At 43.9% G+C, this 18,665-nt stretch overlaps 1 protein-coding gene across 2 annotated transcripts in view; it reads right to left on the bottom strand.

Annotated features, from left to right (window-relative positions):
• Positions 1-9,320, bottom strand: part of LOC124720319 (ankyrin-2-like) — an 87,735-nt gene extending 78,415 nt beyond the window's left edge. For both annotated transcript variants that reach the window (XM_047245624.1, XM_047245625.1), the window contains exon 1: positions 9,251-9,320. The gene's annotated coding sequence lies outside the window, so the exon portion shown is untranslated. The remainder of the gene's footprint in view (positions 1-9,250) is intronic.
• Between the last annotated feature and the right edge of the window lie 9,345 nt (positions 9,321-18,665).

The raw sequence follows: 18,665 nt of genomic DNA, 5'->3' as shown, positions 1-18,665 counted from the left end.
AGGTTTAAGAATATGTTAAAAATTTCATGTTGAAAAATGCTTTAAAAATATTTAAAAAAAAAATCAATAACATGTAATGATGAAAGAATTTTTCATTAGTGTGTCATGAATATTTTTGAACTGTAGTAGTAATGCAACTTATGAATTTCAATATTATAGTGTATAAGTCGTTCTATGTATTTATGTCTATACCGATCTTGAAATATGCTCAATCATAATTTACTAAACAACATGAGTGCAGGGTGTACATCACCCAAGGTACCTCATGTGTTGTGGACAAAGTACAAAGCAAATCAGTAAACGCGACTACCGCTAAGCACTGTTAAAATATATTGCCATCTGCTAAGGCAGAGATTTGCACGAATTTGTAGTGTAAACAAAAGTCACAAATCTAACACTAATCTAGGAACTTGCACGCTAGGCCTAGATTATAAAATGTGTACAATAATGCGAGAGGCAAAGTTTTGTAAAGTCGAGCCTGGCTCTGGAGGGCAAGTACGCAATGAGTGGGCAGACATGACATGGGGACTTACCTCAGATGAGACGGAAATACAATTGTATAGTCAAAAAAATCTGAAGGCAAGTACGACTCTAAGTGGAAAATAAAAAGAGATAATTAGTGCGAGAGACTGGTAAAATCCAGCACTAGCCAAAATCCAGTTCAGACTGAATGAAATACATTAGTGTTTGTGAACTAATCGAAACAGTTACTTTAAGCAGTGTGAAAAACTGTGAAGGTGAAACTGTGATATGGACAGTGAGGTGCTAGTATTGAACGTTCAACAGCGGTGAGGACGCCAAACGCCAATATTACGCACGAAAAACTGTGAATTTGCCTATAAATGTGAACTGTTAACGTGAAGTGAACCCACAGTCAATATTTTTGGGACAGACTGTAGTTTCAGTGAGCACAATAATGCGAGATTGGAATGCGATGCGTGGACTGTTGCAAAACAGCGACCGCAGAAACGGCGAATGTTTGTGCTAAGCTCGTATTGGGACACTCACCAGTGCCTGCGAGTGCGGCGAAAACAAATAATTTTGTCAAGACAAAAACTGGCGTGTAATGGAAACAGTATTGCATCAAAACTGCATTCACGGGAGAAGGTCCATGTCATGTATTCTGCAAGACAGTGCTGGCTTGACACTCGGAAACTGGCGAAAACTTAACAACTTCTGCCGCACTAATAAATTCTTCTTTCCCACTAGCGTAACCATCTGCGGCGGGAAACAAATATTACGTTGGTTGTGTGTATGTTTCATGTACTACGTCGGAGATGCGTAGCAGAGCTGACTCCTGCCAACAGGAGCGGGGGGCGGATATCATCCCACTCCGCCACGCCCGGCCGAGACAGAAGCGCATCGCCAACGGTGCAGCCGATCAGCTGATTCTGACGTTCCGCGACGGCGAGGCACACGCTGGCGTCGAGCGGGCGTTGACCTCTCCGCAGCCGCCGCGAACGCCGAGCACCGAACACACCAACCGACGCCGTCGCGAGCCAAACGTCGCGGCGTAGATCATCAACGACACCGCAATCAATTGTTTTAATGACCTCATTTTTTGCATAGTGCAACAAAAATATTTGTATGCACATTCTGTACTCCAATGACATTCCAGAAACAATTAAGTGAAAGTGACCAAAGCAGTTAGTCTGTCGCTCCGCCGAGGTTTTCCCCAGGTTTCCCTACGGCCGCGCCAAATGGGGAGCGAACAGTTGACACCCCTGGGACTTCAAGTTTATGGACTAACTCGTGATTGTATACCTTTGAACACTGCAAAAGTTGCAACCCTAAGAAGAAGCAACCAAAATAAAACTAGTTGTATTCTATGTCCTTTTGTACATGACTGCACACGTAACCAATTGTATATTATATTGTTATGTAGATAACTTCATCTGTATTACACTTTGTGTGCAACACACCTCAGTAATTACAACATACGATGTGACATATATAGACTATGAAAGAAAACTCTGCGTGTGGACACTGTGGACATGAAAGTGGAAATATTTATGTCAAAAAACACGAACATTTTTTATGACATAAACATTTCGGGGGGCAATATAGCGTCCCCAGTGCCATATTACGAAAAGACAATATTTATAAAGAAGACATTCATAATTTGTAAGAGATTTTTTTTTTTCATGTAGCCGTAAAATAATAATTTCTCTGTGTAGGTTTAGATTGCAAAGAAATAATTTATGACAGAATGATCTAAAGAGACGCCCAGTTACACTCTTTTGTTAATTTTTTAGTCGACCATACTTCTTCTTTTGTCTTGAATGTGTCTAGAGGGACATCTTGCGTGTGCTGACAAATGTAAGCACATTTGTATGAGTTAAACATATAATATAACTATTTAATATTATTGTGCACTTTTAATTTGTAAGAGGTGATCCCGATTTCATGTCCGCCTTCCTTGAATTAACCTGCATTCAAGTAATTTACAGCTCAACAATCGCAGCGGCCGATGCAGCCAACGACGCCATTACGTGGCGATATTAACTTATGAAAAATTAGCGGAAGCGGAAAACTCGCCCGCTATTAGCATAATATTAATTTTTCTCCACAGCCGCACGAAGTTGCAGAAATACTTAGCTTTAAGATTCTTATTTTCAGTAGCATAGCCGAGACCCAGAGCCAGGACTCTGACTACAATACAATGGTTAACGGAGGTAAGAAAATACTCTCGCGCGTGTGTGGGCCGCAATTGTAATTAATAACTAAAGATCTTTTGCTTTAACGTCAACTGACTAGCCGAGGAAATTTATATGAAAAGTTTATTACATTGTTCAACTTAAATATCATTTTTATGAAGGCCCACCACGTAAGTCGGCAACAATCAAAAAATAATAATAACAATAATAATATATACATTAAATTACGACGACCGACGGACGCGAGATATCCCAAAATCATTTCATGCATATGTCAGTTTTAGTCCTACCATAAGGCCACAAATAACTACTGGTCCTATTCTTTTCATTCTGGACCTGTAAATCTGCAAAGGTCTCTATATGTGAATTAACTTAATTTGTCGTTTTAAAATTGTAATACCAAGACGTGTCCGATATACTACTACTACTACTAATACCATTACTACTACAACAACACACAAATGCTAAAATTCGCTTACATACCTGCTCATGTATGCATGGCAGTGTGATCACGTTCTGGACATTGTTTAAAATACTCATGCGGACTTGTTACCTCATTCCTTCCTCAGTTTATCTGCAATCAGAGGTATAGTTTTCAGTCCTTCCTTGCCTTTTACAGATAATGGTCGACCTTTCGTAGTTGCTAAGTAGCATTCCGTACAGCTATAACTGCTGTTCCCAAGTTTGTTCCCAGTATCTCAGATAAGGTGCAATTCAAATGGTTCAAATGGCTCTGAGCACTATGGGACTTAACATCTATGGTCATCAGTCCCCTAGACCTTAGAACTACTTAAACCTAACTAACCTAAGGACAACACACAACACCCAGTCATCACGAGGCAGAGAAAATCTCTCTAAGGTGCAATTCCTACTAACTTTGTGGATGGAGAATGTGCAGAGAAAATGAAGCACAGTTTATTACGATGTGAAACTAGAGAATAGTGAACAGTTTATCAGTGCCACATCTTTGTAGTAGGTGCCCACTAAAATAAATAACTCCGTGCAAAGCAGCCTGATTACCATGTACTACAGTGTCAATCTCTGCTATATAGCCGACGCTGGTTGCTTCTTCGAAGCGCCAACAAAGTCAATACAGATGGAATAGATTTATTTCTATTTTAATCTGGTGCTGAGTTAATAGGAAGATTATTAAGCCTCTATGTAATCACTTAATGACTGGGGCCGTACTTCTGACAAATTTCAATGACGTGTGGAAACAGAGATCAGTAAAAATGCAGACAAGCAAAATTAGTTACTGATCTGTTAGAGTCCTTCAGTTCTTTTCAAAAGTCTATGTGAAAATGGCTCGGATAGAGTACGGGCTCGTGTGACTGAGCAGAACTTAACAGCCACTGAGTTTGCCTTTCGCAAAGAGTTTTGTATAGTGAAAGCAGTACCAAACCTCACAAATTAAATGAATGCAGAGGTAAGCAAAATTAAAGATCCCGCTGTATATTTTGTGAAGTTGCGAAAGTATTTCACTGTGTGGGCCACAAACTTCTAGAGGGCAAACAATTAGCTGTGGCATTAACAGCATCCTTTCCCATTGGTGGAGTCTGACCTTCGTAATAGAAATCATACGGTGTCGCAAGAATGAAACTGACCTCAGAATGGGGAAAATGGCGTGCGAGGTCCCATAAAGACATGAATACTGGGCACACACTTGTTGTTAATCCACATAAAAATATGTTGCCTTCCAGAGACTTTAAAGTGAGATTTCAGACAAGCAATAATGACCTGTTTCCAACACAAGTAGGCATTACTGATTGTACACTAGATTAAATGCAGTGTGTATAAAATTCCTATTGCTTTGTGCGTCAAAGAGAATAGTCCGGTATGAGAATTTTAATCTGTGCAAATTTTGTTAAGATGAAAGCGAGTTAGCTGAATCTGGGATGTGGTTGTGTAAAGGTGGGGAGAAGGGAAGTCTTGTTTTATTGGTAGAAAAAGTAATGATTTTACTCAAAATTTATACTAATAGTCGGAGTGTGCATTACAGGGAAAAGAATTACAGCCGCGGGCAGTGGAAGCTGTTTGAGCACGCAGAGACTAAGGAAAAGGTTAAGTGAGAAGTCAGAAGAGAACGACGAGAAAAGAGTCAGGATCCAAGAACTTAAATTTCAGAGGCGCATCGACGCGGACGGTATAAGATTATCAAGAAAAAGGATGAAGATAACGAAAGTACGAGAGGGAACGAATAGTCACCACAGAACACGAGCATACGTTACACTAAGAGATAATGTGTAGTAAATAAGAGCGGTGTTTCGTCTGAGAAACAAAGTGAGAATCTGAAATACAGCGATGGAGCAGACTTTGATATAAAGCGTGAGCGTGTACCGACTTTGTGCTTGAGAGAACGGGAAGTATTAAACTCATTGAGTATTGCCAAATAATTTAATGTGAGGACCAAATACCCGTTATCAAAAGTGGTAATTCAAATAAAGTGATGCCATCCAACGTGAGTGATGGACTGTAAAAGAAATACGTCCATTTGTATAATTTTACGGCAACATTTGTTAATGAAACTGAACGTTTACAGACACCGTTTCTTTTAGACGGTGTTTTTGATACACTATGTGATCAAAAGTATCCGGAATCACAAAAAACATACATTTTTCATATTAGGTGCATTGTTCTGGCACCTGTTGCCAGGTACTGCATATCACCGACCTCAGTAGTCATTAGACATCACGAGAGGGCAGAATGGGGCGCCCTGTGGAACTCACGGAATTCAATCATTGTCAGGTGATTGGATGTCACTTGCGTCATACGTCTGTACGCGAGATTGCCACACTCCTAAACATCCCTAAGTCCACTGCTTTAGATGTGATAGCGAAGTGCAAATGTGAAGGCACACGTACAGCACAAAAGCATACAGGCCGACCTCGTCTGTTGACTGACAGAGGCCCCCGACATTAGAAGAGAATCGTAATGTATAATAGGCAGACTTCTATCCAGACCATCGCACAGCTATTCCAAACGGCATCAGGATCCACTGCAAGTACTATGATAGGCGGGAGTTGAGAAAACGTGGATCTCATGCTCGAGTGGCTGATCATAAGCCACACATCACGCAGGAAAATACCAAACGACGCCTCGCTTGGTGTAAGGAGTGTAAACATTGGACGAATGATCAGAGGAAATATGTTGTCTAGAGTGACGAATCACGATACACAATTGGTCGATCCGATGACAAGGTGTAGGTATGGCGGATGCCCGGTAAACTTCATTTGCCAACAGTAAAATTTGGAGGGGTGGTGTTATGGTGTGGTGTTATTTTTCATGTAGGGGGATATCACCCCTTGTTGTTTTGCATGCCACTATCACAGCACAGGCTTACACTGAAGTTTTAAGCACCTTCTTGCTTCCCACAATCAATTCGGGGATGGCGACTGCATCTTTCAACTCGGTTGAGCACCTGCTCATAATGCACGGCCTGTGGTGGAGTGGTTACACGACAATAACATCCCTGTAAAGGACTGGCCTGCACAGAGTCCTGACCTGAATGCTACAGAACACGTTTGGGATGTTTTGGAACACCGACTTCGTGCCAGGCCTCACCGACCGACATCGATATCTTTCCTCAGTGCAGCACTCCGTGAAGAATGAGCCACCGTTCCCCAAGAAACAATCCAGCACCTGATAGAACGTATGTAAGCGAGAGTGGAAGCTGTCATCAAGGCTAAGGGTGGGCCAACACCATATTGAATTCCACCATTTCCGATGGAGGGTGCCCTGACCTTGTAACACATTTTCAGCCAGGTGTCCAGATATTTTTGATCACATAGTGTATGAGCCGAGATAAAAACACTAAGAGGCATCCGATCAGCGGAGCGAAGGAGCCATGCTAATTGGCCTCTCCATTTTATCCAGTCACTGGGATATGTGGCATCGTGTACATCACATACTTGCACATATTAGGGTGCAGGCGTTCCAATTACTCGTTGTCTACATCCACATGATTACTCTGCAATTTACATTTAAGTGCTTGGCAGAGGGTTCATCGAACCACAATCATACTATCTCACTACCATTCCACTCCCGAACAGCGCGCGGGAAAAACGAACACCTAAACCTTTCTGTTCGAGACCTGATTTCTCTTATTTTATTTTGATGATCATTCCTACCTATGTAGGTTGGGCTCAACAAAATATTTTCGCATTCGGAAGAGAAAGTTGGTGATTGAATTTTCGTAAATAGATCTCGCTGCGACGAAAAACGTCTTTGCTTTAATGACTTCCATCCCAACTCGCGTATCATATCTGCCACACTCTCTCCCGTATTACGTGATAATAAAAAACGAGCTTCCCTTTTTTGTACCCCTTCGACGTCCTCCGTCAATCCCACCTGGGAAGGATCCCACACTGCGCAGCAATATTCGAACAGAGGACGAACGAGTGTAGTGTAAGCTGTTTCTTAAGCGGACTCGTTGCATCTTCTAAGTGTCCTGCCAATGAAACGCAACCTTTGGCACGCCTTCCCCACAATATTATCTATGTGGTCTTTCCAACTGAAGTTGTTCGTAATTTTTACACCCAGGTACTTAGTTGAATTGACAGCCTTGAGAATTGTACTATTTATCGAGTAATCGAATTCCAACGGATTTCTTTTGGAACTCATGTGGACCACCTCACACTTTTCGTTATTTAGCGTCAACTGCCACCTGCCACACCATACAGCAATCTTTTCTAAATCGCTTTGCAACTGATACTGGTCTTTGGATGACCTTACTAGACGGTAAATTGCAGCATCATCTGCGAGCAACCTAAGAGAACTGCTCAGATTGTCATCCAGGTCATTTATATAGATCAGGAACAGCAGAGGTCCCAGGACGCTTCCCTGGGGAACACCTGATATCACTTCAGTTTTACTCGATGATTTGCCGTCTATTACTACGAACTGCGACCTTCCTGACAGGAAATCACGAATCCAGTCGCACAACTGAGACGATACCCCATAGGCCCGCAGCTTGATTAGAAGTCGCTTATGAGGAACGGTGTCAAAAGCTTTCCGGAAATCTAGAAATACAGAATCAACTTGAGATCGCCTGTCGATAGCGGCCTATTACTTCGTGCGAATAAAGAGCTAGCTGCGTTGCACAAGAACGATGTTTTCTGAAACCATGCTGATTACGTATCAATAGATCGTTTCCTTCGAGGTGATTCATAATGTTTGAATACAGTATATCCTCCAAAACCCTACTGCGAACCGACGTCAATGATATAGATCTGTAGTTTGATGGATTCCTCCTACTACCCTTCTTAAACACTGGTGCGACCTGCGCAATTTTCCAATCTGTAGGTACAGATCTATCGGTGAGCGAGCGGTTGTATACGATTGCTAAGCAGGGAGCTATTGTATCAGCGTAATCTGAAAGGAACCTAATCGGTATACAATCTGGACCTGAAGACTTGCCCATATCAAGCGATTTGAGTTGCTTCGCAACCCCTAAGGTATCTACTTCTAAGAAACTCATGCTAGCAGCTGTTCGTGTTTCAAATTCTGGAATATTCCATTCGTCTTCCCTGGTGAAGGAATTTCGGAAAACTGCGTTCAGTAACTCCGCTTTAGCGGCACAGTCGTCGGTAACAGTACGATCGGCACTGCGCAGCGAAGGTATTGACTGCGTCTTGCCGCTTGTGTACTTTACATACGATTAGAATTTCTTCGGATTTTCTACCAAATTTCGAGACAATGTTTCGTTGTGGAACCTATTAAAGGCATCTCGCATTGAAGTCCGTGCCAAATTTCGCGCGTCTCTAAATTTTAGCCAATCTTCGGGATTTCGCGTTCTTCTGAACTTCGCATGCTTTTTCCGTTGCCTCTGCAACAGCGTTCGGAGCTCTTTTGTGCACCATGGTGGATCAGTTCCATCTCTTACCAATTTGCTCTGAACACCTACTGTTGTGTACAACGTTTTTGAGTAAACAGTATTATCTTTGCAAACATCTGGAACCAGCCTCTACATCGAAATAAATGGGTCATCCAACTTTCCTCCATGTTCTTAGTTTAGTTAACCATTTATGAAGCCAGAGCATCTGAAGTTCTTCCAGCTGTCACACAGATCTTACGTACATTACCGCTCTACATATGTCATCCAGCAACTGTCGTCTGAAACGTTCTGGCATATCAACCTCTGTGCAGGATCGACTATCGAACTTTGGACCTTTGCTTTTCGCGGGAAAGTGCTCTGGTAGGAAGTTTCATATCAGCGCACATTCCGCTGCAGAGTGAAAATTTCATTCGGAACTCTCACCTGCTTGAATCCAACAAGTGTACAACAAAAGCAACGTTAGTTCTGTAATGTGTTTCAAAACCATGCAACTTTTAAAAATAGCACAAATCAGTGTTTACTAAAGTTCATAGCTGACGTGAGCCAATATAGGAGCTCATAATAAGAGCTGTCGCGCTACAGTCACGGAATATAATTGCGAAATGAGAAAAACATCTCGGTCTTCCATTAGTTTTCCCCCGTTTTCATAGCCACTGCTTTTAAGTGTGGATAACACTGACAGCGGGAGACTGTCAAATTGAGGGAAGTTACATGCACAGTATAAACTGTACGTTGATGGAGGGAGTACGTGGAGACTCACCAGACACGTCGGGCGCCGCGGCAGCCAGTGCAGTGGTGGTCGGCAGCGGGACTCGCCTCTTGTCATGGACTGGGCTGCCGCCTCCCACCCACTCGGTCCGCAGTTTTCCTCGAGACCCCCTCCCTCCCCCACTCCTCCTCCCTCCAACCCTCCGCACCGCCAACGATAACCCTTGCTTAGGTCTGACGTTCGAAGTATTTCCGCCATGTGGTCTTAGCCAAAGCATTGAGAAATCTTGCTTTTACGTAAAACCAGGAAGTCAGTTGAAGTCCCGTATTCTGTCACTCAGTGGCCATACTGGCACCGTAATGGAACATCATGCATTCGGTCTTTCACAGCGAAATAGGGCCCGCCTTTCAATCATCGCCGAACGGTGTGGCCGAGCGGTTCTAGGCGCTTCAGTCTGGAACTGCACGACCGCTACGGTCGCAGTTTCGAATCCTGCCTCGGGCATGGATGTGTGTCATGTCCTTAGGTAGGTTTAAGTAGTTCTAAGTTCTAGGCGACTGATGACCTCATATGCTAAGTCCCATGGTGCTCAGAGCCATTTGAACCATTTTTCAATCATCGCACGAAGCCTGAAATTGGAGATACTGAGTTAAGCGATCGCGGAACAGAGTACCTGGAACCGCTTACTAGCAGAAAGCCCTGTGCGCGACATCAGATGATGTTCATTCTCAGCCTCGGCCCACTGCATTCCCCGACAGCGACGTACTTGCCCACCACGAGGTGTTCATTTCAGTGGCCTTTCTCTCTCCTTCTCTGAGATACGCACCCCAGATAGAAAATTGTTCTCCCTCAGGAGCCGCCTCGCACTTTCTGTCAGCACTGCATCTAGCCACGACAGTGGTCCCTATCCAGCGACGCGCCACATAATTGATGACTAGTTTTTTACAGCTACAAGATTGCGAAGATGACTGCTTCGTTTCACTCGCTGTTCCAAATGGTCCTAGGCGTTTGTTAGAGCCTTCCTATAAGAGGAGTAGGCGTTCGCGCCCGAAAGTGTATAAAGCTGTGGTTAATCTTGTGATTAAGGGAGGAAACCGTATTAAGAGGCTGTTTGACACTGATCTTTTGGAATTTTTTTGGGTACGAAGAAATAATTAGGATTTGAATCAATTTTGACATCATCTCATTCATATTTCGAACAGTTTTCCTGAATTTCTTAGAATAATTTCAGCCAAAAATAGCAAAGTTACGCTGTGGTGTCCACTGAAGTTTATGAGTATAGTTCTCCAATTGCGTGCAGTGTAGCCATTCCGATCTTCATCTGAAATCAGAAAGGTTTTGATTTTACATTAATAACTTATTTTCTAAGAATATGAACCTCAATGCAGGTGAAAAGAATGAAAATTAAAAATTTTGCAGGCGTTGGAACAATTTACTTCGATTTTCACGATCTTTTTTCTTTAATTATGTAAAGAAAAATATCCTTAAAATCGTGATATCGTCTCACAAGTTGGTTCACATAATTCGTAATTTTATACAGAGTCATACTATCACTTTTCATAATGATCAGTTATATACTTTTGAGTTAGACTGCATGGAAATGTGAAAACAGTCATTTCGTGATGAACGCGTTTGGAAATTAAATTCTCGGAAACTAGAAATTCAGGGAAGTTAACAAAAATGTAAAATGCTCACCGATTAATCTGCGATTCCAGCACCGTATAATCATCCTTCTGCTTCCTCATAGGGTTCGTTTTGTGCCTGCAGCAGCGCTTTCCGTGCCTCCGGAACTTCGTTCGATTCCAGTGATCTACGCGGTTTCTGCCGGCCCACGTGCTGGTTATCCACTTGTTCGGCATAATTGGAGCTTTGTGTGCCTACCGCAATTGCTGCCTCGCACACGACCATCAGATGGGATGAATTTGCTTCACTGACTAAGCCCGCTGCTAAATTCGATGCCAGTTGAACGAGTGCAACTGTTTAGGAGCTAATCGCCAAATAGTGGAACATCTCTCGAATAATTCATTGCTTGATAAATGTTCATATATTGGAAGAATTTCCTTCTAATCTAAACGAATGCGAGTTTCGCTTTGAAATTTTGTCTGCTTATTCTTGGGTATTTAAGCTAACTATTTATGGAATTAAAGAATTGGATTTTTTGAAGCTCGTAATGTGGTTTCCCCACTTAAAAGGGATTTGTGTAGGTGCACAAGCAATTTTGCTTGGCCCTTCACTGTTCTGTGGATGTGTACGGCTACAAAGAATGATGCCGCACAACACGGTAATGGTTGGGTTACTGTGGGCATAGTACGAGGTCCTAAAGTAGACTCTTTCAACAGTCGAGAAATTATTCGTCATCGGAAATTCCAGAGTTGTGTACAACAGAGATATCGCTACATCTTACTATATGTCTACAATGCCGTTAGTTGTTAGGACCAGGAACCGTCACAAAAGAAACGAGTCGGAGTCTGTGTCAGTATGGGTGAAAGTTGCTCTAAACTGTAGTAAGATTGAAGTTGTTACATTATTGCAGAAACTGAAATAAAGTGCCTTTTCTGTTACCTGTCCTTTATTCTGATGTATATTAAATAAAAGAATTACACATTGATCTTGCCAAAAGTGGAGAGGCGCTTCTTCTTGGTGTTGCAGCTCTCTGGGGCACCCTGGCATGACTTCTGAGCTGGTCACCTCTGTGCTCCTCTGTGCTCCTCTACGTGGAGTTCTCTGTGTGACGTCGAGTGGGACTCAGTTCCTGGCGTGGCTGCGTTATGCAGCCAGTCGGGGCGGGATAAGGTGCCTGTGAGTGCGCCAAGCTGGGAACGGTCCGTGCAGCCCTGTAATCACGGCTGTTGTCATTTTGCAAACGGGAGTTCCGACATTATATTTACCATGAAGATACAGAAGAAAAGGTGACATTTGGACAACTATAGTTTTCAATATAACGTCGCGACTCTTGTTGATATTGAGGGAGAAACCACATTAGGAGGTACAATTGCATAAATAGTTAGCTTAACTAACCAAGAATACCCTCAAAGCGAAATTCGCATTCGTTTAGAGCTTATGAGCACAGAACCGAGTGCTCTTGGGGTGCAGGCTGAGGTAGTCCTGACCGCCTCAACCCCGACAGGCGCTTTGCGTACTGACGTGGCCTGGAAACGGAACTCCGCCTTCGTATCTTTCTTTTCAAATAATGGTACAGAAGGTAATAGAGGCATCGGCACAAGGGATTATTTCGGTTATATTTCGTTAGATCGTCGCTGTACCTCACTTGGAGTCATTTTTGTCTCAGTTACAAAGACACTCATTGATGGCTGAGATAGAACTGTCTTCGCATCCGAAAGGCGACCATTTGTAAAGAACGCCGTAGTAAGCCGCATGACAGAAAGTTCCACGAGAACCAGCAAGACGATAAACAGAGTGCTAAAAACGAAGCTCGAAGTGCTAGTGCGAGAAAAACTCGACAGTTCAACGGGTGAAGATGTGACTGTGACTCCACTGCATTTTCATCGGATCATCGGATTTTACGCTTACTGCATTGGAGTCAAAGCAAAGTCGGAAAGGTCGGAAAGTGGCGCTGCAAGCGCAAAACGAAGCCTATGAAGAAGAAGAAGGATTACTATAGTCTGCTGGAATCGCAGATTAATCGGTAAGCATTTTACATTAATGTTAACTTCCTTGATTTTCTAGTTTCCGAGAATTAATCTTTCAAACCAGTTCCGATCGATATGACTTTTTTCACATTTGCGTGCAGTCTCACTCAAAAAGTACAGAAACGAACATTATGAAAACTAATAGTATGATTCTTTACGAAATATATGAACCAACGTGTCAGATGATATCATGATTTTAAGGGTATTTTTCTTTGCATAATAAGAAAATAATCCAGAAAATCGAAGTAAATTGTTCCAACGCCTGCAGACATTTTAATATTCATTATTTTCACCTGCACTGAGCTTCATATTCTTATTAAATAAGTTATTAATGTAAAATAAAAACCTTCCTGATTTCAGATGAAAATCGGAATGGCTGCACTGCACGGAATTGGAGAACTACACTCACAACCTTCAGCGAACATCACAGCGTAACTTTCTTAAGGTTGACTGAAATTATTTTAAAAAATCACAAAAACGATTCGAAATATGAATTAAGAGGTGTCAAAATTTGATTAAATTGTAATTAATTCTTCCCACCCGAAACAAAGTTCCAAACAATCAGTGTCAAACAGCCTCCTAATGTGCTTTCCCCCCTTAACCTGAAGAACTGTAGTGGATGACCGCCATTTATCGATTATCGTTTGGAAGTTCCCTGACAGCAACGCCACCATGTTGAATAATGCTTTTTGTGCAGCCACAGGACGTTGTGTTACCACTCAAACTGTGTGCAATCGGCTACATGATGCACAACTACACTACCAATGTCCATAGCAGATCCATTTTTTCCGACCACGACACCATGCAGTGCAGTACAGGTGGACCGAATGGACTGTACAGGACTGGCATCACGTTCTCTTCATCGACGAGTCTCGCATATGCCTTCAAATGGTTCAAATGGCTCTAAGCACTATGGGACTTAACATCTGAGGTCATCAGTCACCTAGACTTAGAACTACTTAAACCGAACTAACCTTAGGACATCACACATATCCATGCCCGAGGGAGGATTCGAATCTGCGACCGTAGCACCAGCGCGGTTGCAGACTGAAGTGCCTAGAACAGCTCGGTCACAGCGGCCGGCCATATGCCTTCAACCAGACAATCATCGCAGACGTGGCTGGAGGCAATGCGGTCAGGCTGATCGCCTCAGACACACTGTGCAGCGAGTGCAGCAAGTTGGAGGTTCCCTGCTATTTTGGGGTGACATTATGTGCGGCCGACGTACGACGCTGGAGGTCATGGAAGGCCCCGTAACAGCTGTGCGATATGTGAATCCCATCCTCCGACCGATAGTGCAACCATATCGGCAGCGTACTGGTGAGGCATCTGTCTTGATGGACGACAATTCGCGCCCCCATCGTAGACATTTTGTGAACGACTTCCTTCAGGATAACGACATAGCTTGTCTAGAGTGCCCAGCATGTTCTACAGACATGAACCCTATCGCACACGCATAGGATGGATTGAAAAGGGATGTTTATGGGCGACGTGACCCACCAACCACTCTGAGGGATCTACGCCGAACTGGCGTTGAGGATGGGGGCAAATTGGACCTACAGTGCGTTGATGAACCTGTAGATAACATGCCACGACGAATACAGGCATGCATCAATGCAAGACGACGTGCTACTTGGTATTAGAGGTACAGGTGTGTACAGCAATCAGGAGCCATCACCTCCGAAGGTCTCGCTGTATGGTGGTACAACATGCATTGTATGGTTTTCATGAGCTATAAAAAGGCCGGAAATGTTGTTTATGTTGATGTCTATCCCAATTTTCTCTATAGGATGTGGAACTCCCAGGAACCGAGATGACACAATTTTTTTTTCTTTTTAATGCGAACAAAAACCACGGTGTTTATTTCAACGCAGTGTTGCCCTCTCTTCTGCATCCTCCACACGTTGCGCCGTCGGTTGACTGGACGGACATTACGCATCGTTTGACAAGAGGCCAAACGGCGAGACGCCTGAGCACACTGCACGGCCCCAGGCAGCAGCTGCCCGATCGCTGTGGTCGCTGGCCAACAGGAGGTGTCCAGTCGTGAGTGCTGCTGTATGACACGTCTGTACTGGCAAGTGTCAGATTCCAACTGTCCTCTCTGTGCGGTCCCCTTCTCTATGTTCTCTGGGAAACTTTTTGAGAATGGTGCGTATTAACTGACAACAGCAACTCCTGTGGGCTGTGAAACCGACTGCCACTGACGTGTGGTCCTCTTGTTGGGTCCCAGTCAGTTAGGACCCTGTTACGAGCACTGTCCTTGCGCCTTAACGCGTGGCTCCGTGTAATGTACCATTCCTCTTGCATACCTATGTACAAATAAACCAGCTTGGTTCAAAGTACGGACAGAGGCAAGTACAAAGACGATAGCACCTTTTTGCCAATTTACCACGTCCTAACATCGACCTACCGTCTTGTGCTAATTCCATACAAAACGGTGTGCACTTTCAAATAGATTCGCTGCCTCTATTGAAGTTACGTTTTCCAGCATTTCTCAGGAGTCCAGACTGATATTTCCCGAGGTGGCCTTCTCTTCAGAAGATAATTCTTGTCATATCTTGCAGCCATGCTGATGGTTCCATAGTATTCACACCATCACCTGCTTTCTTTATTATTGCATTTACTGCATTATTTCCGATGTCTGAGGATATTTTGCCTGTCTCATTTGTCCTGCTCACCACGTGGAATAATTTGGTCATATCTGGCTCTCCCACGCGCCTCAATACTTCAGAAGTAATGTACGTCTACGCTAGGTTCATTGTTTAGAGTTTAGGACATCCACAGATCTGTGAAATTGTTATCCCAGTATAGTGTCTCTTATCACACCTCCTCCTACTTCTCCTAGTCTTTCTGTAATGGTGTCCTCAAGATTTTTTTCCCGTTATATTCATTTGCTTATCCGCCATCTGTTTACAAAGCTACGTTTTCAATCCACCTCCATTACAAACCCAGTGCACTCGTAGTTCCACCTTTCACGTACGCCTGTACTCAGGTACATTTATGAACGTAGGCTTTCGCGGCCATGGTCACATTCAACAACATTTTTGTGGGTTTGTGACCGCATTGTCAATATGCATAAAACTACCGACGTTTCCGTTCCTGTTGTAAGCCACTTTCTTCAGCATGTTTTTGTTTACTACTGAATGACAAAACATTGTTTCTTATATACCCGCAGACATCGCTGTTATCGAATTCTGGTAGGCTGTCCGGGTTCCACCAATGAAAATAAATAATAAAAACACCAATAGTGACTTGTAACATCCCTCCCTTTCATCCTAAACAGTCTCAAACTGTAGGAAAAGAAAGTTCTGAAGCCTGTCAAGATACGTGCTTGAGTTAACAGTGTTCTCGGCAAAGAAAAATGGACTGTACACATTTTCCTGTGGACCTACACAAAACACATAAAATTTTGGAGAATTCTTTTCATGTTTTACAACTTCATGTGGTTGTTCCGTACCCCATATTCAAACTACCTCATTAACCAACAGGATGGGGCACTGCTACACTGCGGGAATTTTTAAATAAAAGAATCACCGAACGATGGACTAGTCGCGATGGACCGTATGATCCAGCCACAAATTACAGTCCTCCAAGGTCAACGAACCTGATTGTATGTGATATTTCTTCTGGGGATTTATAATAGACTAAGTGCCTCGGTTATCAACAACAGTGGATGAACTGAGACATCGCATGACTGCAGCTGTGGAAGCTATAACTCAGGACACGCTCGCTGTAGTGTGGAACAATTTGAATACCGGATTGACATACACCATTCACCTAAGGGGTGTAAAATGAACACCTAAGAAAAGGAATGAAGAAAAGACTTTGTGAGTTTCCCGTTAATTAAAAAAGAATATTTATTGTACGAGGTGCATTCAAGTTCTAAGGCCTCCGATTTTTTTTCTAATTAACTGCTCACCCGAAATCGATGAAACTGGCGTTCCTTCTCGACGTAATCGCCCTGCAGATGTACACATTTTTCACAAAGCTGAAGCCATGATTCCATGGCAGGGGCGAAGGCTTCTTTAGGAGTCTGTTTTGACCACTGGTAAATCGATGAGGCAATAGCAGCACGGTTGGTGAATGTGCGGCCACGGAGAGTGTCTTTCATTGTTGGAAAAAGCCAAAAGTCACTAGGAGCCAGGTCAGGTGAGTAGGGAGCATGAGGAATCACTTCAAAGTTCCCAGAATGAGATTCTCACTCTGCAGCTGAGTATGCGCTCATATGAAACTTCCTGGCAGATTAAAACTGTGTGCCCGACCGAGACTCGAACTCGTGACCTTTGCCTTTCGCGAGCAAGTGCTCTACCATCTGAGCTACCGAAGCACGACTCACGCCCGGTACTCACAGCTTTCCTTCTGCCAGTACCTCGTCTCCTACCTTCCAAACTTTACAGAAGCTCTCCTGCGAACCTTGCAGAACTAGCACTCCTGAAAGAAAGGATATTGCGGGGACTTGGCTTAGCCACAGCCTGAAAGATGTTTCCAGAATGAGATTTTCACGCGGCAGCGGGGTGTGCGCTGATATGAAACTTCGTGGCAGATTAAAACAGTGTGCACGACCGAGACTCGAACTCGGGACCTTTGCCTTTCGCGGGCAAGTGCTCTACCATCTGAGCTACCGATGCACGACTCACGCCCGGTACTCACAGCTTTCCTTCTGCCAGTACCTCGTCTCCTACCTTCCAAACTTTACAGAAGCTTTCCTGCGAAACTTGCAGAACTAGCACTACTGACAGAAAGGATATTGCGGGGACTTGGCTTAGCCACAGCCTGAAGGATGTTTCCAGAATGAGATTTTCACGCGGCAGCGGGGTGTGCGCTGATATGAAACTTCGTGGCAGATTAAAACTGTGTGCCCGACCGAGACGCGAACTCGGGACCTTTGCCTTTCGCGTGCAAGTGCTCTACCATCTGAGCTACCGACGCACGACTCACGCCCGGTCATCACAGCTTTACTTCTGCCAGTACCTCGTCTCCTACCTTCCAAACTTTACAGAAGGTCTCCTGCGAAACTTGCAGAACTAGCACTACTGAAAGAAAGGATATTGGGGGGACTTGGCTTAGCCACAGCCTGAAGGATGTTTCCAGAATGAGATTTTCACGCGGCAGCGGGGTGTGCGCTGATATAAAACTTCGTGGCAGATTAAAACTGTGTGCCCGACCGAGACTCGAAATCGGGACCTTTGCCTTTCGCGGGCAAGTGCTCTACCATCTGAGCTACCGAAGCACGACTCACGCCCGCTACTCACAGCTTTCCTTCTGCCAGTACCTCGTCTCCTACCTTCCAAACTTTACAGAAGCTCTCCTGCGAAACTTGCAGAACTAGCACTACTGAAAGAAAGGATATTGCGGGGACTTGGCTTAGCCACATCCTGAAGGATGTTTCCAGAATGAGATTTTCACGCGGCAGCGGGGTGTGCGCTGATATAAAACTTCGTGGCAGATTAAAACTGTGTGCCCGACCGAGACTCGAACTCGGGACCTTTGCCTTTCGCGGGCAAGTGCTCTACCATCTGAGCTACCGAATCACGACTCACGCCCGGTACTCACAGCTTTCCTTCTGCCAGTACCTCGTCTCCTACCTTCCAAACTTTACAGAAGCTCTCCTGCGAAACTTGCAGAACTAGCACTACTGAAAGAAAGGATATTGCGGGGACTTGGCTTAGCCACAGCCTGAAGGATGTTTCCAGAATGAGATTTTCACGCGGCAGCGGGGTGTGCGCTGATATGAAACTTCGTGGCAGATTAAAACTGTGTGCCCGACCGAGACTCGAACTCGGGACATTTGCCTTTCGCGGGCAAGTGCTCTACCA

Source organism: Schistocerca piceifrons, chromosome 11 (assembly GCF_021461385.2).
Source record: "Schistocerca piceifrons isolate TAMUIC-IGC-003096 chromosome 11, iqSchPice1.1, whole genome shotgun sequence".
Lineage (NCBI taxonomy): Eukaryota > Metazoa > Arthropoda > Insecta > Orthoptera > Acrididae > Schistocerca > Schistocerca piceifrons.
The sequence above is the reverse complement of the archived record's forward strand: the minus strand, read 5'-3'. Positions and strand labels throughout refer to the sequence as shown.